This window comes from Protomyctophum parallelum, assembly GCF_964188405.1.
Source record: "Protomyctophum parallelum genome assembly, chromosome: 6".
NCBI classification, from domain to species: domain Eukaryota; kingdom Metazoa; phylum Chordata; class Actinopteri; order Myctophiformes; family Myctophidae; genus Protomyctophum; species Protomyctophum parallelum.
In genome coordinates, this window is record NC_139701.1 from 36812581 (window position 1) to 36840197 (window position 27617).

The following is a 27617-nucleotide window of genomic DNA, read 5'->3' on the forward strand; positions in this document are numbered from 1 at the left end:
ATGTCCAAACAGATAACATCATGTTCTAAACCTGAAATGAAGTTCACATTGTAGACTAAAACATAAATAATGATGTCCTATATTATTACATTATTTCATTGCTAATGAGAAACGGCTGATTGAAGTACATCAATCACAGCTGAACACTGCCAGGGGTGCATAAGCCATGCCAAAAGATTCTTCCCATGGTGACTTTCCAGAGAACATACTGTCCTGTGTATTTAAAGGGACACTTCACCCTTTTTGCAAAAAAATATATGTTAATGACATTTAGGAGCTTTAGAACACTTTCCTGGGGGTCTTCATGTGTGTAATATGTGGTTTTAGATATTTTAGATTGTATCAGTGAGCCCAGTGTCTCTGATGTCATGGACACTGGGATCACTTACTTCCTGGACTACATGTGTACTCAGTAAGACAGACCTCCCCTATCCACAAGGAGAAGCAGTGCACCAAAGTATTTTGGGAATTGTAGTCCAGGAAGGAAGTGAGACCAGTGTCCATGACATCAGAGACACTGGGCTCACTGCTACAATCTAAAATATCTAAAACCACATATTACACACATAAAGACCCCCGGGAAAGTGTTCTAAAGCTTCTAAACGTCATTAACATTTTTCTTCTTCTGGCTGTCCATCACTGTTGCTTGTGTGTATCTGGCTTGATTTGATCCTTGATGACTATTTCTATTTGATGTATTACCAAGTGTTGTTTGCTACTTGGATTTGATAATATACTGGAGCCGTGCCCATCTAACTATAAGATGGTGTTTTGACTGTACAATCTACGTTTCAAGAGTTAGAGGCAAACTTGACGCGGCCCGTTATAGCACTACCATGGCATGTGGCCGAAACATTTTGAGCAGAGGTTATTCCTTGTCCTGGGAGTGTACGTGCAAAGTTTCACACCGATCGGAGATGCAGACAGATGGACGGATGGACACAGGGACGGACACACGCACAGAGAGTACCCAAAGCATACAGTAGAATTTAGCCTTCGGCTGTCTGGCCTGAAAAAGACAATAATTATAAAATAGTAAACTGGTAGTAATCCACTAGGATTAGGAATAAAGTACCTGAAACCAAAAGAGTTTTAGGTACACTGAAGTATTGTTGCTTGGCCCTTTGCTCAACAGTTCCTGAAAGATTAAAAACTAAAAACTATATACTGTACAATTCCTAACAGGTAGTCTTGTCAGACTCAATTGTTAGTCTGTTTTCCTATACCAACAGTATATGTACAAACCTTTGACTTTGTAAATACTATTAACAGGTATAAATATAGTCAGAGTGTACATAAACTAATCTAACCAGGGGTTCTTCTTAACAATAGACAAAGCAACATAGAGGTGTGCATAGTTGAGCTATGCATTCATCACCCTCTCGTGGCCAAATTTAAAATGCAAACATTTAAAGCCATAACATTAAATTATTCACCGGGATGTATGGCACAGACTCTGATACCATCTTCTGTCTTCAACAACACAGAGAGAAAATCTCACTACTTCTGATTGAAAACTACAGTAATATCAGGAGATATAAAAAACATAATCTGCCACACATTCACTGTTCACACTCACATAAAAAAGAAACCACACACACAGGCACCAACTGTGTTCAAACAAAGCCATAGAAAATGAAAATGGCGAGACATCATGAAGCATCCCGGGTGAAAGGGATTTGAATGTAATTAATTATACTTCTTCCCTATTCTCTTCCATAATCCCTGGGATTGTTCTTGGCATCCCCAGCCAGGAGTAAATTCCCTGATTAGTGGTGATGACTCCAATAGGTATCATACTGAAGCTCACACTGAAGCCTGCACTTCATAAAGCCCCCCAGCTTCTCCCAGCACAGAGATCTGAGCAGGCGGGCAGGGAGGCAGGCTGCCACAGAGCGAGATAAATCATTCTCAGAAACAGCAAAACGTCCTTCAGTGGCTTGAGGACTTTGCCTGTTGCTTCCACTCGCCTCTCTTGTTTCCTTTCTTGTAGTTACCATTTCCCATCCTGAATGCACTTCCAAGTATACACAGTATTTCTCTATGCCTATAGAAAAGATTTAAAGGATTACAAACATCTCCAAAACGCAACATTTCTCCTTTGGGAAAAGCTGCAGGTGAAGGAGAGAAAACATCAGCCATCTGCAGCAGGCATCTGAAGTGCTTGCCAACATATCATCGTCTTGTCCAGAAGACAAGGCAGAGTGCCCACTATACGACGACACTCAATGTCCTTCAGGCATTCATCTTTCAGTGTCTGCATCCATGCTTGTGTTCATCTGCTTCTATACCATGTTTATGAATTTGTGCATATTCTGCATAATGGCAGAAAGCCACACGAAGACAGATAAGAAGTGAGACAGAGAGAGTGTACGTATATCATACAGTATTATGCGTGTGTGTGTGTGTGTGTGTGTGTGTGTGTGTGTGTGTGTGTGTGTGTGTGTGTGTGTGTGTGTGTGTGTGTGTGTGTGTGTGTGTGTGTGTGTGTGTGTGTGTGTGTGTGTGTGTGTGTGTGTGTGTGCATGTTGAAGAGGATAAGTGCACACAGGGCATCTCGAACATCTCGTCTCGTGCTCCATCCTATTTGTCTGCACAGGAGAGAAAAAGATGAGCTGCCGGAGCTGTCCAGTGCTGAAACCACAACGGACAAAAGGAGAACAAGTACGGTGCCTCGGGGAGTGTTTTCTCTGCCCGAGGATTAACTGATACAGATAAGAAACCACCAGCGTAATGGTAAAATAAACAGATAGCTATTATTTCTATCTCCTCGGGGGTTGTTTGTGTAAGTAACTGACAGAGTCGCAATGCAATTCAGACCTGCTGACACACCACCTGAGCCAGAACAAAGGAAGAGGCGCAACAAACAAAGAGAGGGCCAGCCAGAGACAGGGAATATAATTCAACCCCTTTCCTATTGTTTGAAAATGTGTATTTAGTAAACCAATCATTGATACGCATGACAAAAAAAATGACTGTTACCAGATCATTTATTTATGATATTTAAACTGCTTGTTATGAATAATGCATTCAATGGAAAAACGGGGAGGGCAGACATTCTTCTATGAATATTCAACGGTTATGTCTGAGGGGATTCTGGTTAACTATCCAGGCCTGCCCATTGGGCTTTGTCTGCTCTGCCACTGGCCGTAAAGACACAGCTGTGCTGCTCATTAGCTTGGCTCTGTGGCAAATGCCAGAGTATTGTTGTTTCTTGGCGAAGCCAACAGAGCCCGTGTTAGTGTCAGCCCTGTGCCAGCCTGTATCGGAGGATACGAAGCAACTTGGGGTTCTCCTGAACTGTCAATCAGGGACACTAACATTCTCATGGTGGAGAAGTATAGCCATCATTAAGCTGATGAAACGACTCTGATTCTATATCAAAAGAGAAAGAAGAAATAAACAAACAAACGAATTACCAAAAGCCTGAGTGAATAAATGTCTCTTCAGTGCAGACCAAGTGTGAAAATGAGTACCCGTTTATACCAAAATAACCCCTGCCTCTCACTGACACAGTCAAGAGAAGCAGCATCAATTTATAATGTGGACAGCAGGATTACAGTTTTGGCTTTACAGCTAAAACAAAAACGCTTCAATAATAGAACAAGTTTGCGCGGTTTGAGAAGCATTTCTACAAGGCGAACCCATAGGTTGCCAGCAGGGTGTTAATACCGTACTCCACTCTATTCCATTCCACATACTTTTCTGACTTTGACCTATACCTCTAGCAAGATGAATGAGCCAGACAGACACATTCCAGAATACAGGTGCACAACAGGGGCACCATACATACTCTCTGGCTTCCAGCTTTCAATGTGTCTTGAGCTTGTAGATTTATGTACTTTATAGAAGCGGTAACAATCGTAACATTCACAGTAGAATCATCAGTGTTCATTTATTTATTTGAAACTCAGTCTGCACTCTCTGCGTTAAATCAACAACGGCCATTTTACTGTGTGGGCCTGGACACAACTCAAGTGCAAAATTGAATTCTGGCCCGTTCACCTCTTCCGCTACAAGTGTAAGCACTAAGCTGTGGGCAACGAGGCAGAAATACACATTACTGAAATAAAGTGACAACTCAACCCCATGCTAAAGCAGATAATGCTGGGAAATTCCCTCAATCTGCTTGTCCCTCGTCTCCCACCATCTCTTTCTTCCTTTCTCACTCACAGTCATTCTATGTCTCTCTCTCTCTCTCTGTGTGTGGAAGTGTAATGACAACATTTCAGAGCTGTTTTTGGCACTGGCCTATGGTTGGAGAGCAGCCACCGAGGAGCGGTGAGCCTGTCTGAGGAATATTGTTCTTTCCATTGTAATGCCTCATCACAGAGAAAATATGAGAATGGGGCCAGTGAACTGGCACTACACCGCAGAGAAGAGCAACTCTGTAGAGCACAATCGCAGGAAAGACGATACCCTTTGAACTGGAAAGAAAGAGTTGAGGGGGAGAGAGAGAGAGAGAGAGAGAGAGAGAGAGAGAGAGAGAGAGACATGGAAAAAAGAGAGAGACAGACTGAAAGACAGACACACACACACACACACACGCACACACAGATGTCGAAGCGAGCGAGCGAAGGCAATGGTCCGGGATCAAAAAGATATGTGAAGACGACTATATATCGTACAACCAATAGCGAAAATAGCTATTTAAATCAGCAATTTAATGACATGCTCGAAATAGGGATGCCAGGTGATAAAGTTTGGAGCCAGTAATGTGTCATACAAGCACAACTGCTACATTGTCTCTCTCCAGTGGAAACCTCCAAAACAGTTATATTCCAGGATTCAAATAAAGAAATGGCAACAGTAGCAGATCTACAAGCTCAAAACACGTCGCTTCATTCTACGTTTTGAATCGGGCGTTCATTTCCGAAAAGACTCTGAAAGTTAATAGTTAAATATATAAATATAATAGTTAAATATGGAGATGGGAGTTTTCTGCCCGACGGCAACGAGATCTGCTGAGCAGCAACCTCCACACACACACACACACTCCACAGGTGACACGGTTCCCTCATGGTTCACAGGCTGGAGCACACACACACACACACACACACACACACACACACACACACACACACACACACACACACACACACACACACACACACGGCTAAGTCTACACCTATTCATGACTGCTCAAGAAATCAGCTCTTCTTCAGTCGGAGAATGAATAATGCAGTTGGCTGTTTTTGATCTCCCTGAAGTCGCTGAGCATCAGCTGCGAATCAGCAGCACACTACAATCACTCTACAAAAACGTGTGTGTGTGTGTGTGTGTGTGTATCATCTGCATAACTTCTAAGAAAGTGATTGAGAAGACGCAACAGAACAAGCAAGAAGCACACACAGAGAGACAGAGGGACAGAGAAACAACTTTCTCCGTTGTTGCCATTTCACCAGCTGCTCACTTGAATTTCTCCGGGGGGTTCATGAACAACTCCTCCCCCCCCCCTGCCATTCTATATCTGCCAACACTCTCCTAATGTTGTCTTCTATCCACCCAAAAAGTTTTCATAAACAGAAAAAACAGAGGGCTCCATTGACAAGGTGATGAGCGTTGGTGTGAGAGACAAGATATCATGTAAGGTTCAATCTCTCTGCGTGCTAAGATATTCCGACAACAGTCGATTCCCACGCACCTATAACACAGATCCCTCAACACCTGAAGCCTCGCAGAGGGAAACAACGAGAGACCCTCGCAGATATAAATCCTCTGGCATCCCTGCCATGGTCTGTCTTTCTAATTGGCTCGTCAACATAAATGGCTTTAAAAAGAGCTAGTGAAAGAGATAATGGCACTCTGTGGTACTGAGACAGTTACATTAGTAACTCATTAACACAGTAACAGATACAGCAGTGTCCTGTGTAGCCTATATCAACATACAGTCAGATATACAAAACATGGAATTACCAGCATGGTTGATCACAATTGTGTAAAAGCCATAGGCTATTTGTAAGTGATATGGTGCTCGCATGGATCAAAATCGGTCAAATCTACAATTTGATCTGCAATATTGTAAATCTAGACAAAAAATAATTTACACTAATTTGGAAAATACACCATCTCAAAGAATCTGCCTAATGAATATGTTGATAGGTCACGCCAGACAAAACAAAGTGGAATTTCTAATAGTATATATAATAAAAGTGTTATTCAGTCTTTGCCGTTTCTGATCGTCTTTCATTATGATCACATTAATCCGTGGTCTTTGTCTTCGCCCTCTATCGATAATCTCCACCAATTCACCATACATGCACCCTGCACTGTTCTGTTCCCAACGATTCACGAACACCGTTTGCACAAAGTGCCTGTAACGACAACGACTACCAAACGACTTTAACTGCAAACTCACGAACGAATGAGACTCGGGAGGTAAAATATAATAAATAATACAATAAAAAGGCAGATTAAATATAACTAAGTGATGTGTTCTCACCTGTTCGGAAGAGACTAGGTGCCCCGGTGTGTCCACAGGAATGTGAAGAGGAAGCTGCCGCCTTACAGGAACGACGGTCGGATTCGGTGCAGGTGTTCCGTGTCTCCGGAGCAGTCTGAGAGTTGAACCATCGAAAGAAGAAAAATAAACGACCCCTTAAAAAAAGTGTTTTGAGATACAACCAAAAACAATGCCGTGTCTCTCGATCGTGTGTCTGCACTACAGCAGTTGTCTGGGGCTTTTCGGTGACGAGCCGAGACAGTGCTGGACAAGTGACAAGAGCGGTGTTCACTTCACCAGCGGCTGAGCGCTACTGAACAAAAGAGCGCAGATGCGCACCGACTGCCCCGAATGTTCCCTATTCAAATCACAGGCTAGAGATGCCGAGCCGGGGGGAGAGCGACTGCCACTGGGACTGTCGGCTGGCCCTTTGGGGTTCTCGAAAGGGGAGGGGTGAGATGAGGGATGGGGGAACGGAGGAGGGAGAGAGGTAGAGGTGCATGCTGGAGACAGAGAAAAATGAGATTTGGCACATCTGCCCTGTTACTGTATAATCCCGTTTGTCTTGTCTCCGTGTGGAGAAATGATTAGCCTGGGGGATGGTGTTACCTTGACTCGGAGATTAGCTGACCTCAGCTTTAGGTTTGGTGGTTTCAGCGGCTGTTTAAAATTACGTTATGCAGAAATGATTTCGGAGTCATGGGGCTCAAGCCGCTGCAGTTAAATGAGCAATTTGTTACACCTAACATTTCACCTGCTTGAGGCCAAAACATTAAATTATTCCTACTTTATCCACCTCTGTTCTATAAGATTTAGTCTACCACTAAACCTTAAACCACTAAGCAGCATGGTCAGAATATAGCTATAGAGTAGCCTACAGGCAGCGTTAATAAAAGCGCAAACTTGGAAAGGGATGTCAGAAGTATATATTCATAGTCAATGAGCGAATCGCCGCGTTGCTGCACAAGGAATAATGATCCCCCAAGAGACGCCAAGCTTACTGCAGGGGAGGGGAGATTAACGCTGTTCAGTAGAAAAGTAAAAAATGAGGCATGGCTGCTCGAGTTGCTTATAATGAATTTAACAAAACCCCAATGTTATGTAGGATTTTGCCATCTTTATTATTTAAGCATATTGCAATGCAAATCTTAAACTAATGAGGTGCACTGCGAAATGCATTTCCAATTTTCCACGCAATGCAAGCTAGAGAATTGGCTTTATTTCTCGGCTCTCAGCACCGGGAAGTCAGAGGAACTGTCCCTGGTTCTGAACAAATGTAGCGCCTAGACTTATTTTTAAAGGCTGATTTATACACCGTCCTAGGCTACGACGGAATCAATATTCTCCAACAGTGAATATTGTAGTAGCCTATAGGCTACTACAATATTCGCTGTTGGAGAATATTGATGCCTATAATACACTAATTTGCACGTGAAAGGCCAGACAGCTAGATCTAGCGAACAAAAGCTGAAGGCGACTCTCCACCAAATAGACTACATCAGTTCAGAACTTCAGACTACAAGTTGGCAAAAGTTCTACACAAACTGTTTGCCGACAGCACATTGTTGTGCAGGCTGCAGCATATCTAAATCACGGAGCGGTTGCGCATGAAAGACCCGCCCGGCAGCTGTTTAATGCAATTTATTTGTGCGAATATTTGTTGAATTACTCATGACAAAGTTGTAAAAGTCAACAGTATGTATGTCCATAACATAAACAAGCAGCACGCTAGCAAACAATTCACTAGTTCTTTGTTTCAATCATTTTGTTATTATTATTTTTCACAATTATATTACCTGGGGCCTGTTTTTGTTTCACAAAACTTGGATTAACTAATCCAGGATTTAAACCAAAACTAGGCTTGTTAAATCCTGGTCTGTACAGCCTGGTTTATTCCATTAAAGCCAAGCAAGGTTTAGAATGGGTGGATTTATCGAACCAGGATCATAAAGCCTGGCTGAATGCAGAGCCTGGCTTTTCCTCTCTAGACCCATTCGGTGGAACACAGATTTACAGATCCTTCTTCTTCGTGGGGTATTTTGGCAGTTGGCATCCTTAATAGTTGCATTACTGCCCTCTTCTGTATATCTCAGTATCTTTACTAATCTATTCCAGACTTACCGATACAAGGACTTAAGCTTCTAAAAATAAATACTGCTGCTGTAATTAAAGAGAGAAAATACTCTTGCTTTGGAAATTGGAATTGATTGATCGGTCTAGGACCTGAGAGTTGAGAATAATGGTATCTAGTTCAAATGTGCGATGGGCAATGTCTCTTATTTAGGCTTACTTCTGCACCAGTAGCAGATGAGAGGTCCCCTCTGGGGAACCTACCCCCTCTCTTTCTCTTCACTACCATCGATACACTCTCCGAATTAACTCTTAATGTGCCCACCCTGGGCAAGAAATACACTGTAAAGACTATCATTTGTTTGGGCGGAAGCTGCAGGATTTTAGAGGAAGTATTGCCCAAGGAAATTACGTTGATGCTTTACAAATCAGTTTACATTCTCCGTGAATGAAACAAGTGTTGTGATTGGTCGGGAAAATATCGTATCCGGGGGAAATACATCTGACGAATGTTCCGGAGGATACAACCGCTGATAGCTTCTCTGCCTTAGGCCTACATTGTGACCAGGCATTTCTTTTCGCAGATAAGTAAGCCTGGGACCGAGGCTATAATGTGCCATAGTAAATCATACATATTCTGAAGCAAACCTCGAGACTGGCATTAAGTAGAATTACTGAATGTCAGTCTCGAGGTTTGCTTCAGAATATGTATGATTTACTGTATGATTAAAATAACATTTTCCACAGACAAGGACAAGTCTTTGCCACGGACACGTTTGTCTGTGACTGTATGGACATATTGATGATCACTGCCATGTATACGGGCATATTGATGACCACTGCCTGGACCACGAAACCAAAGCCACATAGCCTCTCCAATGGCTTTGAAATCCCCAAGGAACTGCAGCAAAACAAGCCTATCAGTTAATTATGAAGACTCGCTATACTCCCCCACATGGCTGGATAGCTCTCTTTGTCTCCCTCCCTTTCAAATCCCCAAAATGACTAGATGCAATTAGACTAAAAACTATATAGACAAATAAACAGCTTAGATCGATAGATAGGGCTCTCAAGGGTAAATGTGTTTATCTAGCAAAGCCTCTATACTGTAGTGAGACAAAATACATATTTGATGTGGTGGTGGCTAAATCTAAGCAATGCAGTGTAAGCCATCCCTAGGTAGTGTTTATAATAGTTTCTTCATATGCCTTAATTAGGCAATCCACAGACTTGCAGTGGAAAATTAATCCCCAGTGAATGGGCTTCAAGAACAGCACCCTTGAAACTCAATGGAATAATTAGAGAGTGCCGGGGAATGTGTTTGTCCCAGAGGACTCTGGATTCAAATGTATACCCAATCCACCCACCTCCATTCAGCTCTGGTCTTTGACATCTGTGCAGAGACGCATTGGGAGACTGTGATTTGGTCTTTGGTCAGTATGTCACATCACTCTCCTGCCATGCTTGTGCGCATGCATATACATACAGTATGTGATGTGTGTGCGTGCATGCATGCGTCCGTGCATGTGCGCGGGCATATATGTGTATGTGCTTGTGTGCATGCATATACATACAGTATGTGTGTGGTGGTGAGTGAGTTATAGTGTTTTTCTCCTTGTTTGTGGGGGGTGGGGGGATCTCATCCTGATTTGATTGCAAATGAATCCATATTTTTTTTGCTTTAATCCATTTATCCATGGTCGGGCTGTACTGTAGCTGTCTCCGGAAAAGTAGACGGAGTGAGAAAAGCAAAGACAGAAAAACGATTTAAGAAACCCTATTATTAGAATATAAACCGTATATCCTTTATGCCATGTCACTGCAATATGTGACCAGTGCCAACAAAACATGCCTCATGTCGCCTTTTCCATTTTTCAGATTTTTACAGATTATTAAAGTACAGAATGTAAGCTTTCATATGATGTATCGTTCAATGAAATTGGACAATAATTGAAGGAGATATAACCATTTTAAAATGACTGGGGCCTTTCACCCAAAGCTGAGAAAAGCCCTTTTCAATATTCACAACATTTTATCACCTTAGACTTGGACAGAAGTGGGTGTGACAATGGGAGGGACAAGAGACAATAGGACGTTTTAGCTGTCAACAGTGCAACACTAGAAACACTGACATGTTTAAGCCAGTAGAACAAACAATGCAATTTGTAAGGTGCCCCAATAAACCCTTTTGAAAGTACTAAGTATTAAATACTAAGTATAAGTATTCAAGTATTAAATATTAAGTTAAGTGTTCAATTTAACTTATACACTACCTGGTTGTAAATAGCTGCAGTACACCATTTTATGCAGGTCTACTTTAAGCAATCAAAGTCAGACAATTGACCCAGTATTTTAAATAAATAAAATCGACGCATCAGGCTATGATGTTGTGCGCTTGTAGATTTGCTATTTTAATAAACAGATCTGTCCACATGCAGTCACAATGCCTGGTGTCTATTTAGTGTGCAAGGCTTACATCCGGTCTAAAGGCCACCCACTGTCTGCGCTGATTTATATACACAATACATACACGATCCGTATCCTCCCCTCACCGGATGTTGAATTAACAGTACTAACGGCCGTATTTGAAAAGACGTATCCAATCTTTTACACAATAAACCGATTTCCGACATTTCCTTTTCACTTGATACCGTTTCGTAGAGAGGGCCTACACAAACGTTCTATATACCAAATGAAAGCCTGCATTTCATAGTTTACATAGTATATAACCTTTTTTTAAATGAGCAAGAAATGAGCGAGTTGTGATTAAAAGAAAAGACGTGTGATCTCTTTGCTCTTTAACACACAACACAGACGGCTAGCTAGCTTCTAGCCTGTTGTTTGTTGGTGAAAGACTCCAAGCTGGGAAGTGTATTTCAGCGAGTAGCTATACGTGGTTTTGTTTATTTTCTGTAAAGTCTAACCCAAATGCTCCTCCATACTATACTAATACTTCTGTGTTTACAAACACAAGCACGCTAATGGGCGGTGATCAGAGCGTGAAACCTGAGGACAAAGAGATTCCAGGACCAATTGTAAACAACATGCAAATCTCGGAACTGCGCTCTTCTGCCCCAGAAACTTGTTAAAAAACAAGCCCACTTTGACGTATAAATGTATACATTTCATTTGCCCAAATGAACAATCTGTTTGAATGAAAACCTTCTTCAACATTCAAACTGTATAAATATGAAAAAAAAAGAAAATCACATAAATAAAAAAAACGAGTTTATTTATTGATTTAAGGCATGTTCATTCTGGCGACATGAGGCATGTTTTGTTGGCACTGGTCACATATGTGTTGCATTGTCAAATTGTCGTGACCCTTAATCCTTATACTATTGGTCGCTTGCAATGTTGTTAACTTCGGATTACTGTCACACTCTGTGTCTGTAAGTCACCAAGGATAGCAGTGTCAGCTAAATACCAAAATAAAATGTAAATGCAATCCAAAATAAAACTGCCTCGAATCAAATTAAGCCCCAGTACCTCATCTACGCCCACCAAGGAAAGCACATCTGACAGAAGCAAACACATTTATACAAATTCAGAGCCAACATAATCCGCTTTCTGTTCACTGACTCCTGACCCCACCCTCTGGCACTTCCTTATAGCCTTCTGGCTGCCAGTTTAGCCTGACCCTCACCAAGTAAAGAGAAAGAGAGAGATAAACTAAAATTGGTAAAAGGAAATAGGTAAACAGCGAAACTCCATTACACAGCATGCATTTACAGTGTTATTTGCAGTGCATACTTAACAGCATAACATTTGATCATTTGCCTTACAGATGGAAAGAGATGGAGGCGCTTTTGCGTACCAAAAGCTGGGGCAGCTGGAACAGGAATTTACTTCATGAGAATCCTGTGACAACATTCCGGCCAGGCACTCGTCAAAATGGTTTCACATACTACAGGCACTCGTCAAAATGGTGTCACATACTACAAATGTCTATCTCTACGTCCTGTAAGTCAGGGCTGCCAACCCTCTGAGCATTCTTTGGTCTAATAGACGTCTAATATTCGTCTAAAGGGCCGTCTAAAAATGGGATAAAAAACGTCTAAAAATGAAGGTTTTTTAGACGTCTATTCTTAGATTAGACGTTGATTAGCGGTTGATTAGACGTCTATATATAGACCGTCTATATATAGACGTCAACAATTTTGAGACGTTTTGTATCCCATTTTTAGACGCACGTTTAATAGCCGGCTATTGCTCAGTGGGAACACTCCTGGATCCTGCAGTAGTCTCCTGCATTTTGACCACATCATTTATCCTGGATTTATCCTGGATTTGGTATCCACGTCCCAAAATTCATCTACTATATTAAGAAGTTTCCGGCCGCGGACCCCAAGACCACATTGACAGTGCATGCATTCATACAGAGATGTTCACTTAAATATTATTAAAGATGGATCTTACATTGCTTCAGTCATCAAATCAAGTTCTGTAGGCCTACGTTTTGCATTTGAATGGCTGAAACTGTACCATTACTCATTTTCCAATGCTAGTAAAGAAAATGCTAGTAAAGGAAAGCTGATAAAAGTATCAAACAGAACGCAGGAAAATCTACTTTGTTAAAAAGTTTCTTCACACTTTTATAACTTACGTTATACATGGAATTACCTCTGCAACATTAGGTGAGTAAATCATTGTATCTGTGTCGGAGCGCCTCAGTAGGCTACGGCTGCATGGTTCATGTGCTAAAGTAACGTTGTGGTAGAGTTGCGCAAAGAGCAACATCTCCAGGTCCCTGGACATAAGGCAAGCGGTGAGGAGATGGGCGAAAATGATAAAATAGACCCTTAAAGAAGTTAAGACCACATAAAGCAGCAATCATTGTTCTGTTCAGTGCATGGCATTTTTTTCTCTGATAAAAAAATTCTGAGGAAGCTAATGCAACTCAGCACGTGGTTGTAGGATGCTTTGTGATGATGAATGTCAGGCAAATGTCTGGCAGAAAGCAATTACATGGTGTTTGAGGGTGGGCCACTGAGAAAACAAAGAATCAGAGAATGAAATGAGTGTAGCTTAAGTGATTCTATCACCATGCTGCTGGAGAATTCACTGGGATCAATTGGATGTTTGTCTGAACTTGTGCTATTGTGAGGCGATGACAAAAACTGCAACTAAACAACTGACAATACTGAATACTCTATGCATGTTGCCATGGAAACAACCCCCCATTGTGGGGCGCCAAAGTGACTAAAGAGATATCAATCAACACAATGTTATTTATTGTTTGTTATATAACATTTGTCAATTTATTGTACCTAACCATGTAATCTAAAACACAAAGATGACAGAGAAGGGAGGAAAGTAATATCCAGTCTGCACCCAGTATATTCCTGAACATTTCCAGTGTGTGTGTGTGTGTGTGTGTGTGTGTGTGTGTGTGTGTGTGTGTGTGTGTGTGTGTGTGTGTGTGTGTGTGTGTGTGTGTGTCCGCCGCACCCCCTGCATGTGCAATGTGCATAGGTATGTATGTGTGTTTGTGGTGGTGGCGATGGGTGGTCGGGGTATTCATGGCACTGATCCAGACCCAGTAGCTCATTGACCCAGAAACGACTGACACGAGCACTTAGAGGTAATCAACAAACCACACTTGGTCAGGGGCCATCGTTGAAAATGGCTGCCTGCATGAAAAGCACATTTACCAAAGGCTGGAAATGAGAGAAGATACAGGAGGTGGCAGCGGAGATGGGGATGGGGACAGAGGGAGGGAGGTATGGAGGGACAGAGGGAGGGAGGGAAGAAGACAAAGTGTGGGAGGACATCAGTGGGTCTGTCTAGCGGCTGACAGCCACTGTGGGAGCATCAGGGGGGCTGTGAAGCACCAAGGAAAAGGGGAAGCGTCAGCAGAGCAGCACCGTAAATGAGGACGTAATGAAGCCACGCAGTCGGGGGCAGGTGATCCATAATGAATGAAGGTGAGGAGGTGGGGGAGAGAGAGGGGGAGAGAGAGGGTAAGTTAAGTGGCCCCCAGTCAGGCTTCCTGGGATATAATAAACACATGAAGAGTCTGCGGCTGACGCTGAGTGTTTGGCTTGATGTTTGATGATGTTCGATGATGTTCGTATAGGCTGCAGCAAGCAGATGAGCTGCGCGCGATACTGGGGCTTCCTGCCCATGTGAATTAATTTCATGGACATCTAAAGTGAATCTCTCCATATGGAGAAATCGCCCATGCAGCCTGACATAAAAATAAACGTAAGAAGCAGTGAACTAGGAGGTGAAAAACCACACAGCCTAGGCTAGGAGGTTTGACCATGCAGTCAAAGAAAAAAATCTGCAAGAGCCAAGTCATTACATTCTTTACATTCTTCAACGGCATAAAAAGGCAGAGCAAGGCTATACTGTTAAGTGCTCATGACTTAGTTAGTGTGTCCATTTGTACAGCCACAAGGATACACACCCAGTATTGGTCTTGTACATATTTGTGAAACTAATAAAAATAGACAAACAAATCAAAGGTTTTGCCATTTTGTTTCCCAAACGGCTTTTAAGTCAAAAGGTAAACTAGAATCATGTGGTGATCCTCCATATGGGAACAATAACACAAATGTATTTAAAGCTGTCCATACTTTTCTTCTGCTTTTCAAGATCACAGATTACGAGGATCTGTGATAATCTGTGAAAATACACCCATGAGAAGAAAAAAGGAAAACAAATCAGTTGCAACTACATAGGGACAAATGTTTTTGTCTGTTAATGGAGAGAGCCTACATGAGCAAAAAGAAAAATAGACTCAAATTTGAGGATGACATGCAATTTTCTCTCCTCATAATTTGCCTAATGACATGCCCACGTTGACATAACCTCTGTCCTTTATAGTGACAAATTTATGAGCCTTGGCACAAAACAGTTAGAAGTGGTCCTATACGAGGAAGCATGATAATGCATTCCCAGAGAAAGCTACTCGAACGCCAGGAAGCTGTATCCTTGGGTTCAAATGTGCATGGTGCCTTCTATGACCAACAATATCCCCAGTGTTAATGTATCTATTTGTAACTCAGTGTGTAGTGTACACATATAACCAAATATACTTACATTTACACACATTTACATGTACACTCAGAGTTAAATTAACAGTACAAATTATACAGTGCAGCCAGATAGACGAGTCCATATTTGACCTGAGCTCGTTGCAGAGACATGTCCTTGGGCACGGTTGTAATACAAGCTATGGAGGGGAGACGCTTGGCATCGTCAGCCCTATCAGCACTGATACTGGACACCCAGTGGGTGCTCTCACCATGAATGCTACACAAAGACAAATAGGCAGACATACTGGGAGAGAAGAAGCGGAAGAGAGAGAAAGGGATGTCACAGGGTCAGAGAGAGAAAAGAGTACAGGTGGTACATGTATGTGTCAGATTGCTTTTCTTCTTTCCAGGGAATTGAACAGCCCAGCCATATTTGATTCCTTCCCGTCTCTGTGCTATAGACAGACCGAAGGCTGTCTCATCAGTGCCTTTAAAAAGATTCAGAGGCTGTTAAACAAACAACCTCCCGCGGGCCACAGAGGGAGCGGAACCCTCCCAACCACCTCCAGGTATAGTAGTCTGAAATTCACAGGTATTGAGTTTTACAGTAAACTGTTAAGAGGGCAGTTCAATAAAAAGCGTATCGTGGGGCCGAGGCTGCAAGACATTTGAAAGTAATAAATGTAGGAGGACATGGAGACGGTAAATAAGAGTCCAGGTTCTCCAACAGAATGTCAACTATTCTGTTCAGGGTCTGAAACGTCCTGCTAAGCCTAAGGTCATAGTTCCAAAATACATGTCGACAACTTTAAACCACTTTCTACCTGGCATCACTATTTTGGGCATTTCATTATAGGCATGATCGAATCGCACGATGCGACGCAACACACGCATTGTGGGCTTGTAGATCGGCTATTTTCAACAAAGTATAAAATAGGCTAAGTGTTTAACTCTGCCCATGTGCCTGGTTTCAACTTGAGCATGGCATGGCAAGCATGGAGAAATGACACAGTTACATCATGCATAAATACAGTATATATGTATCAATCATCCGCCATGTTGTTGTAGTTGCAACCAGAGTATAGAAGGTGTTCTTTCTTGGATATTTCAAGGTTATCTTGATCTATATCCTTTTTTTGTCAGTCAACTACATTTGCAGGCTTGGCTGATCCCTAATCTGGGCATACTAGGCTAACATTTGGTGAAAATAGGCAAATATAGTCCATCTACAAGATCACAACACATCTTGTTATCTATTAGCTATTATCAGCAAAGCGATTTGGTGTAGCAGGAAAAAATTAGGGGACCAATTATAGGCCCCTGGGGGACCCCGGGGAACTGAAGTATAGCGTTTAAGTGGTTAAGTCAATACAACATGTACTGTGAATAACCCACTGAATGCTGTATGCTGCAGGCTTGTATTATCCATTTATTCTATAGACTCCATAAAATCTTTATGGTGAACGGGAGTCCTCCTGGAAACAGCAAGGGCCACAGAGTTATAGTTGGTATCACCTCTGTTAAAACAAAGCAAACCTCTGCAGAGTCAGTCGGCAGAACTCCCTTAGCCCTATTATAAATCAGGATAATGAGGCATAAATCAGCATTAATCACCATATGGGTTTAGGGGCAAACAATGAGAAGCGCTATGCCACATAACGTACGCGTATGATCCATTATCCTCTTCGACTGAATAGCAGCAATCAGCAGCACCACACATCTCTCCCTCTGCTCTCATCATAACTGGCCACATCTCTGTGCTGTGTGTCGTTTACAAATGCCAAAGGGCCAGAGCAGTGGCTCTGATGGGCTACGGCTGTCACTCATCCCTGTTGCACACAGGACACATGAAAGAGCTGGAGAAAAGTGATGACGAACACGGTCAATGATAAATGGCCTACAGCAGGGTTAGAGCTTCAATGTTTTTCAGGCCAAGGGACCCCTTAGCAGAGATATATATATATATATATATATATATATATATATATATATATAGAGAGAGAGAGAGAGAGAGAGAGAGAGAGAGAGAGAGAGAGAGAGAGAGAAAGAGAGAGATGAAGCAGGGACCCCCACAACATTGTATACAATTGCATAGATGGCTTCGTTGATCATCAGTGTTAGTGTAAATATAGGCTTCTGTTAAAGGTACCAAAAACCTCTAAACCTCTAAACTGGGAGATACTGCCTTCAGGGTACATGCAGGCATTTAAGACATTTAACCACTTAAAACCTCAACACTAAGTAAACTTCTCATCCACCCCGACATTATTCATTATCCCTCATCTCTAAATATATCTATAAATGTTTGTAACAATAGGCTTTTGTCATGTCATGGTAATTAGGCCCCATCTCAGTCCTGTTTTATGTATATTATTCACTGAGTTACACTATTTTCCTGGCATCAGAAACTGTTTTTATTCACCGTAAGTGTGGCTTGGCATGGCATTAACACTTTTTTGCGTGCCCTCCTATCAAATACAAGATGTCGTGTGTATCTGATGATGTCCACCTTGTCCCTTGGGAACACTCGTGCGAGGGGGACATTTGATATTGTTAGTGTTGTGTCTCACATAATTACTTTGTGCCCTCACTATATTTTTACACTTTTACTGGGGTGAATTACATTTCATATAATTACTATCAGTCTCCAGACTCCAATTTTTATATGTCAACACACCAATCTTCCAATTTTCACACCAATCGGTCCAGTGGTGCCTGAGATTAGCTGGTCACAGACAAACAGACAGGCAGAGAGACAGACTGACGGGAGTGAATCCCTCACCTTTGGCCTTCCGGCCTGTCAAGGATAACAAACAGGAGAGAGAAGGTACAGTATGTTTCCAGTTCCACCAGTGTGCACCACCAACCAGAAGGTTTTATTCCATGGCACCTCCACCCTATAAGCATCTCACCCCTCACACTCCGCCCCTGTCCCACTTCCCCATTCCTGTCTGCTTTTATCTCTCTGGCCCACTCAGTCTCAGGCTCTCCAATTTGCCTCTTTTGCTTCTCTCTCCCTGCATGCAGAGACGCTCACAGCAAATCCAGGGGCCACTTTGAGTAGCAAGTAACCACTTCTGTCAGTGATGCTGGACAGCAAAACACGTGCATGTAGGCATGGAGGGCCAGCAGTGATCCGTCCAGCAAAGTGTCTCCCAACATGTCTCTCAATCTGCCACTCGGTATAATTAAGCCCCGGAACGCCGCATGACATCCAAGCACCAGCCCCAACCCTCCACCCCCACACCCCGCCAGTACCCCCACCCCCCACCACAACTTGGCTTCCTCTGAAAAGCCGACATGTGCAGATATTCCAGGGAAGCATTTGTGCAATCAGGGCAGAAGGGAGGGTTGGTTGCTTTTCAACCCGAAGAATTTGGGACAAATTTGGCACGCAGCTGTGGGTGGGTGATAGGAGAAGGATATCAAACGGAACACAACCACCCTAAAGACTAATCATTGTGTATATTCCTGCACTATACCTGCATCCAGTGATCTTGGTAAATTGATCTATTGAAGATTCTGACTTTCAAATGTACATATATTTTGTTTTGATTGTATTGCTGTATTGTTGTATTGTGCTTTCTGCTTTGGCAATGTAAACGTATGTTTTCTCATGCCAATAAAGCCCTTTGAATTGAATTGAATTGGGTGGGAATAAAATACCATTTCCTCTCTATTCACATTGGAATCTATCATGTGCATATATCATTTAAACCATGCCCACCCCTGCTTTTAATCCTCTCTCGCCAGAATGCCGTCCTTCTCCCCCAACTTCCCACAGACATTCAGTTGCTATATTTAACGTCTTTACATTTAACGTACATTTGACACCTCCACTGAACACATTCCCACATCCACACTGACGTTATACGTTTAGCCCTGGCCAGGCTATCTGAATCGGTTTGCACAAGAAAGTCTTAAAGGTATAATGACATGATCTTTAACATTTTAACAACATTTAAAGTCTTTGTCATGGTCAAAAATGTATTAAAAGGTTTTGACAGACAAATCCACTCCAGTATGCCATGACAGGTGTTTTTCTCACTGGTTCTAAAGCTTCTTCAGATGCAATGGAAAAACGCCTTATTTTAGCCAGCAGATGGCAATCTGTCAATCATCTCCCTGCGCTCGACCCGCCCAGGGGCCCGGGAAGGGGAGGGGCAGGGATGAGAGGCGGCTGGATTTGTGGACAGTTACATCACCGTCCACAGGCAAATCAGAGCAATTGTTTGAGCCTAATTATTCCGAAAACCCCAGACCACGGACAATCCACTGAACCAGAACTAAAAAGCTTTATCTTACAATATGTGCCTCCTATAGATTTTTTATTATTTATTTTTTTACGAGAGTTTTAGAGTTTTATGAACCAATGTATTTATTTGTAACTGTTTTGTATGATTTTAATTGTTGTTTGTCATCTACTGGCTACGGCTGTCAATAAAGTTTCATTCAATATGTCAAGAAATCCTAAAATATCTTTATCATCATGTAATGTAGTAAAGGCATAATTTTGTTTGTCATGTCGTCTGTTGTTTATTAACGTTCATTATATTTAAGCACAACACAACAGCAGTCGTGCAGTTTTAAAGCCTCCAGTCATACAGAGAATACCATGGTATTTGTGGCATTTTGTGTTTGCAGACACGCATTGTAACGACATCAAATTGAATGTACCTGCATAAATGCTTATGCTTTTGTGGAGAAACATCTGTTCAATTGAGGTTGATTACAGACCATCCTCCTATCAAAGTGCTTCTTCCTCTTCCTTCAGAAGAAAAGCAAAGCCTCTATTCCATGAATAAAATATTCAGCGTTTAATGAATCAGACAGAATGTATTGTGTACACATAAACTATACACACATAGAAAGTGGGTGGCAAATAAACAAAGCAGAAACAGCTTACTTAAAACACACAGCGTAAAGTAAAATATACTTTTAAAAACTGTCAAAAAGCTTTTTCTCACTAGCAAGGATGGGCCTCAGGGCAAATATTTGTATGTGATGCAGGACCAGCGAATCATGAACTTCACAATCCAATATCCAGCGATAGATAGCACTCAGAGGTTATTACAAACGGGCTGAAGAAAGATATTTGATACTTAAGTGTGGGCGATCGCTCTGAGTGCTACCTATTGTAGTAATATCTCTGGATATTGGAAGGGAAAGTACTGAAAGTTCTCTGCACCATTGTGACAGAATCAATCAGACGTTGGTACAGTTTAGTTTATTTGAAAAGCAAATAACCCACAGATCTTAGAAATTGATAATAGAGTATAAAACACACTGAATAAGTGTATGACTTATTTTCATTACGCAACAGCCTTAATCGATAACACTGCAGCCAATAGTACGAGCAGCAAACAATTAACTATTTCAAGATTTGAATGAAGGAAGTAAATTGAAGCACTTAACTGATGGCCACTCTTGAGGATAATTACCACAGCAAGTGTCAATATTTACTTATAGTGTGCTTGTGCACTGGGCTGGAGCTGGCTGACATAAAAAGGCAAATACATCAAGATACTGTACATCCAAGAAAGAAGCACTTTTTTACTATGGTTTCTGTGCACCGGATTGCACCTACAACATGGTGGATGATTGATACTCAACACATGACGTCACATTATCTGAAATGTGTGTGTCTCTGCATGTGGAAATAGCCGATTTAGCCTGTGTGCAAATGTCCAATAGGTGTATAGTTTGACAGGGCAGGTGTGAGTTTTCAAATCCGCAAAATACAAAACCTACAAACCTTTTCATTTATTTTCCATCTTTTATACACACTGTATAAAGTAGGTCCAGATAATTTTCCAGTAGTTTACACGTTCAAATTCATGTGACTTCAAGAAAAGATAAGATGGACAGAAATCATTTAAACGTTAAGTAATTTGCTTTGGTTATGTTCCAAGTGACACCCTGTAATATGTTGCCAAACAGTCGTCATGTAGCACACACGCACGCACACGCACACGCACACGCACACGCACACGCACATGCACACACACACACACACACACACACACACACACACACACACAGTATGAGCTGAAATATACTACTGGTGGCCATAAGGGGTTTTCTTTAAAGCGCAAATAACATGCATTTTAAAACTGATTTTAATATTTAATATCATATTGTCCATGTACATCAAAGTTATTTCTAATGGTTTGAGCCTCAATCACCACTCTGATATAACCAGCCCTTGTAATTTCTTTCTGGACTTTGAAAGCAGTTTTAGCTGCAATACCACAATGTCCTGAGTTGGTGGGGGTGCTGATATGCAGATTATTTAATATTTGAGTCATTATAATACTGATGCTAGATAAAACCAGGCTTGTTTCCATTCCATGCCAGCTTGGAAAATCAACAATTGTGGACATTGTAAACAAAGTGGAAATGCAAATTTGAAACTTAAGACTGAAGAAGGAGGAAATATACAAAGTAGGGTGACATTGATGACATCACGATGAGACCAAAATCAGTTGAGCTGTTCCTGAGAGAAATTTCCATTAAAGCACCTATATGATAATTATGAAAGCCTGACTGTTCAAAATTGGTTATTTGTGGGGATAGAAAACACACATGGGAGCCCCAAAAACACAAAATAAATTGAAAAAGTTGAATTTTATGTTATAGCTCCTTTAATTGCTATAATGCCCCCAAAAGGGCCAGGAAGAGCTGCACAAGCAGCAAAGACCATTGCTGACTGTGTGCATGAGCTCCAACTGCAGTACTAGTGTATGTCATTGTGTAATTAAGTGAACGTTTCGTGAAGATTCTTGTAAACCATATTTTTCATGTTCTATGGACCCTAGAGGACACAAAAAAAACGGTTTACATTTTTTTTCCCGCCCTAACAATATTTTATCACCATTGCAATACATGGCAATGTGTAGCAATATTCCGTGTCTGTCTGTATTTCTGTCGACATCATTTCTCCAAATCTGCCAGGCCGATTTACACCAAATGTGGTCCAGGAGTGTATGATGTGCTCTGGAAGACCCCATACAAATTTCACCACAATCGACCCATAGGTGGCGCTACAGCACCAAATTCAAAACGAAAATTCATGATTATTCACAAACTACTTGTCCAATTTCAATGACATTGGCTAGGTTGTTGTACCATGGGCTGAAGCACAAGCCCAGAAAGTTTTACCACAATCCACCAATAGGTGGCGCTACAACAACAGATTCAATATGCAATTTCACAAGGTGCATAAGCTACCTGACCAATTTTCCACAAAAACCTTGAATAATCAGTAACGGACAGTTTTATTTAAAATCAAAGGGTTTATTTACGAACGTGTCATGCTCAACTGTACAAAGAATCACTGTAGGTATCATCGTCATCACTCTCAGCATCATCTTTTGTATGATTATCACATGAACCCTCAGCAGCTTCACATTTGCAGAGCTCTGTGCATGGAAGGTTATTAAGTTTGCAAGAACAGCGGCCGCTACACTTGCTGGCAACACATGCACACTTGACGAGTTCAACAACGGCCTCTGGTGCAGGTGGAACCTTTGAGACTACAGGGACACACCTTCCATCATCTTGTTATTATTATTATTATATACCTTTATTTGTTGCTTCCATCCTAAAGAAAGTGGATCTAAAACCTGTGGCTTAGCAAGGATGTCTTGTGCCCATACATTTGCCAATGTGCTCGCAGAATGTGTTCGACGATGGACCCTTGCGTTGGACATATCTTTTCAACACCCTGATTGCCCTTGAGCTGTTTAAACATGTGCCACCGAAGTAATTCAGCTGATTCATACCCTGCAGGTTTGAAGAGCTGACACACAAACTTTTCACACCCGGCTAACACGTCCAAGGATGGATGAGGGCCAACACCAAGTTCAGCAAGTGCATGGAGAACATCATCACCAGTCTTAATGAACGATTTGAAGCAGGAAGATTTACCTTTTCCTCGGATGTGACCAGTGGTATCGCAACCAGTGAGCGTGTGGAATCCTGGCAATGCGGCTGCTCGTTTGGGGCCAATGGCCGTGTAGATTGGTCTGAGTTTTATCGTCCGTCTTTGATCTCCTGTGCCCATGATGATTGCACTCTCTGGTTGAAGGTCTGGTACCCTTCGAAGGGCAAGTACCAAAACATCAGTGTCACATGAGTATATATGTGGCGTTTTACCTAAACGACTCACTGCTGCGGCATACATAACCAGTAACGTATCCGCCTCTTCTTGTGTACTTGTGATGTTCACCATTTTTGTGTTTGTGGACATGACACCCTTGTGTGTGTGTATGTTGTGATTGGTAGCTTGCAAAGATCAACAGCTTTTTGTGCAAGGTAGAGGACGAGGTTGGCCTTGGTTTCCTTGCTTCCGAGGAAAGCCTTGAAGTCTTTGACTGGTGCGTTATCCTCTATTTTATACCCCTTTTCTTGTGCTCTTCCTGCTGTACGGAGATGTCTTGTTCTGTCCTTCATGCGGAGTTTGTCACTGTATAGTTGTCAAATAGCAAGTATAGATCTGTGTAGCCTTGCGCCTTTATGTCAACACTCACTAGTGAAACATTCTACATTTTATTTCACCTTTCCGAACAACCATCTCCTGCACGACAGCCATGCCGTCAATCAAGATACTGGTCAACACTTCTGCAGATGGGCTACTCTGCATGTCTATGGATTCTTCATTAGATTCCATCTCTGAAACCACTCCTTCCAATTCATGGATGAGGGCAGACTTGGCTGTAGTCTGCAACAGAGCACCATCAGACTTCATTAAGCTGGCATTGTGATCAGCAAATTTGTGTGTTCCCACAATGTTCTGCAGGTCCAGTTCTCTTGAGGACTTGGCAACGAGAAGCAAGCGAACAAACAAGGAGTTTGTTGCTTTCAAGCTGACTATTTCAGATGATGCCTTAAGCTTGATAGTTTTGCATCCATCTTTCCAGGTCAGATACTTCAGCTTCGTCATTTTGTCCCACATGTTCTTTTCCCCTCTGACCCTCTCATTCACAAAAGTTTCAAGTGCTCTGCTCCCTCGTAACTCAATGTCCAAGACATGGCTCTGCACTGCTGTTGTCATTATTTTTTTGGAAACAAAGTTGACTAACTTCATTTCAACTTCATCATCGTTTTCTGGAGGACAGAAGGGGTTTGCGCTGGTCAACACATCCTTGAGTTGTTTCACAGATTTCTCCTGTCGTGCATTTCTAGTTGCTGAGTGTTGGTGATGCTTCTTTGGGTTGGCATCAGCTATGTTAAGTACGCGCTCTGTTTCACCAGCCAGTCTTGCTAGTACTGGGGTACTCAGACAGTATTTCAGCAGACCCCGAGGATCAGTGGTTAAGCCAGAAATGGCACCTTCTCCTTTATGAATCTTGTTCATAACCAGATTAACACACCCAAGCATGGTGAAGCTTTAAGTTATTGTTGATTATATAAATAAATATTGCTTTGTGCACTTTTAAAAGCAGTGTCATCATCCTTTGTTTAATTTCATGAAAATCATTTTGGTAATTTTTGAAGCTCATGCATTTACTTCTTAAATGGGTTACTGGAGCGCCATCTATGGGTGTATTATGATCACATTTGCATGGCTTGTGCAAAAGCCCTTGGTGCATGAACCCAGTAATTGTCTCCACCAGGCCGAAGGCATGTGGGGAGAGTATGTTTTGCACTCCGTCCGTCCGTGTGTGTGTGTGTGTGTGTCCGTGTGTGTGTGTGTCCGTGAACAGCTAATCTCGGCCACCGTTAACCCGGTCGATGCCATATTTTGCACACACACTCCCTGGATGCCAACGATGAACCTCTGCCCCAAACTTTCCAGAACGGCCTGTTATAGCGCCACCAGGAGGCCGCTTTGTGCAAAACAAGTTTTTCAATGCCATATTTTGCACACACACTCCCTGGATGCCAACCATGAACATCTGCCCCAAACTTTCCAGAACGGCCTGTTATAGCGCCACCAGGAGGCCGCTTTGTGCAAAACACGTTTTTGCACAGTACACCTACAGATTTTGTCCAAACATCACGCAAATTGGTACACAGTCTCTCTAGAGCCATTCAACGAAACGGGTCTTTCAGATTTATCAGACTCCATCCTGATTGGTTAAGATTGGCTTCCAAAGTTCACAGGAGTGCTCAGTTTCAAACAAAATGCTGCAAATCATGAACACATCGCGTGATTTCCGTGAAATTGTGCACCCACATTCCCACTAGGCCGAGGACGAAATGCCACATGAACAATTTCAACTCAGCCTCAAGGTGGCGCTATAACTGGCCGAAAAGTGTTTTTACCTCTAACTGCACGCATCTGTGGATAACCTGGTGGAGACCTGTGCCCGGAAGGGCACTTTTTCTAGTTTTCATTGAAATTGGACAAGTAGTTTGTGAATAGTCATACATTTGCCTTTTTAATTTGTTGCTATAGCGCCACCTATGGGCTGATCGTGGTGATCTTTTTTGGGGGTCTTCTACAGCATATTATACACTCCTGGACCAAATTTGGTGTAAATCGGCCAGGCAGATTTGGAGATATGATGTCGACAGAAATACAGACAGACACAAAATATTGCTACACATTGCCATGTATTGCCATGGTGATAAAATATTGTTAGGGCGGGGGAAAAAAATGTAAACCGTTTTTTTTGTGTCCTCTAGGGTCCATAGAACATAAAAAACATGGTTTACAAGAATCTTCACGAAACGTTCACTTAACTGGATTCTGCTACATAACTACATACACTATACCCGGACGCACCAGCAGTCGTGCTTGGAGACTTAAACCAGTGTTATCTGGACACTGTGCTGCCGGGATTTGAACAATACGTCAAGTGCTATGTAAACATTCCAAATGCATATGTAGCCAAGATTGGGCCACCGATAGAGACCTCTGACCACAATGTTGTGTGCATGACCCCAGTTTATAAGTCCAAATTAAAAAGATGGAAGCCAGAGAAGAAGGTAGTCAGGACATGGACAGATGACAACAAGGAACAACTTGCAGCATGCCTGGACTGGACTCATTGGGACACGTTCAGAGATGGTTCATTAGATGAAATCACCACAGTTACAAATGACTATATTAATTTTTGTGTACAGCTGGTTGTTCCTACAAAGGAGATAAAAATCTATCCAAACAACAAATCCTATGTGACAAAAGATATTTAAAAAAAAATGTAATAAATGAAAGGAAAACAGCTTTCATAAACAAAGATTTTGGTGCACTTAAATTGGCAGATAAAAAGTTAAAAACGAAAATGAGGCAGGCAAAATTGGCACATAGACAGCGTCTGGAGGATGCTTTTAATGCCAACGATCACAAAAAGGCATGGGATACTATGAAATCTATGACAGGAATGTCAACCCCAACGAAACCTATTGTGACCGAAAATGAACTTGTCTTTTCCAATGACCTAAACACCTTTTTCGCCAGATTTGAATCATTGGACAATTCCTCAAAGTGCACTGAAATACTGAAGGCTGTAACACCTGCCCCCTCAGACAGAATTACCATCTCTGAAGAGGATGTAAGGAAAGTGTTTCAGTGTACTAACACAAGGAAAGCTAATGGGCCAGATGAATGCAGTGCTTTTCTCCTCAAACACTTTGCATCTGAGCTGGCTCCAGTGTGGCAACCAATATTCCAAACCTCTGTAGACACACACACAATTCCCCTGTCTTGGAAAACCTCACACATAAAACCACTACCCAAAATCCAATGTCCAAAAGAACATAAGGATTACAGACCCATAGCTCTCACTTCAGTGATTATGAAATCACTTGAAAGAATACTGTTACAACATCTTGTCAGTATAACCAAAGACAAATTCGACCCCAGTCAGTTTGCCTACAAAAAGGGTTGCGGTACAGAGGATGCGGTTGTCACACTGGTCCACTTAATTACAAAACATCTAGATAAGTCAAATAAGAATCATGCGAGAGTGCTATTCTTAGACTTTTCTTCAGCTTTCAACACAATACAGTCTGATATACTAGTGTCAAAAATGGTACAGTTGGAACTGAATCCATACTTAATTCACTGGTATGCTTCTTTTCTTACTAACAGAGTACAGAGGGTGAAAGTGAACACAACCCTCTCATCAGCATTAACTACTAATGTTGGTGCTCCCCAGGGTTGTGTGAGCTCA

General features: G+C 42.0%; 1 protein-coding gene across 1 annotated transcript in view; it reads left to right on the forward strand.

The window, feature by feature from the left end:
- Positions 1 to 2620: 2620 nt before the first annotated feature.
- borcs8 (BLOC-1 related complex subunit 8) overlaps positions 2621 to 27617 on the forward strand; it is a 60022-nt gene continuing 35025 nt past the window's right edge. The window contains exon 1 of the mRNA XM_083768173.1: positions 2621 to 2631. The gene's annotated coding sequence lies outside the window, so the exon portion shown is untranslated. The remainder of the gene's footprint in view (positions 2632 to 27617) is intronic.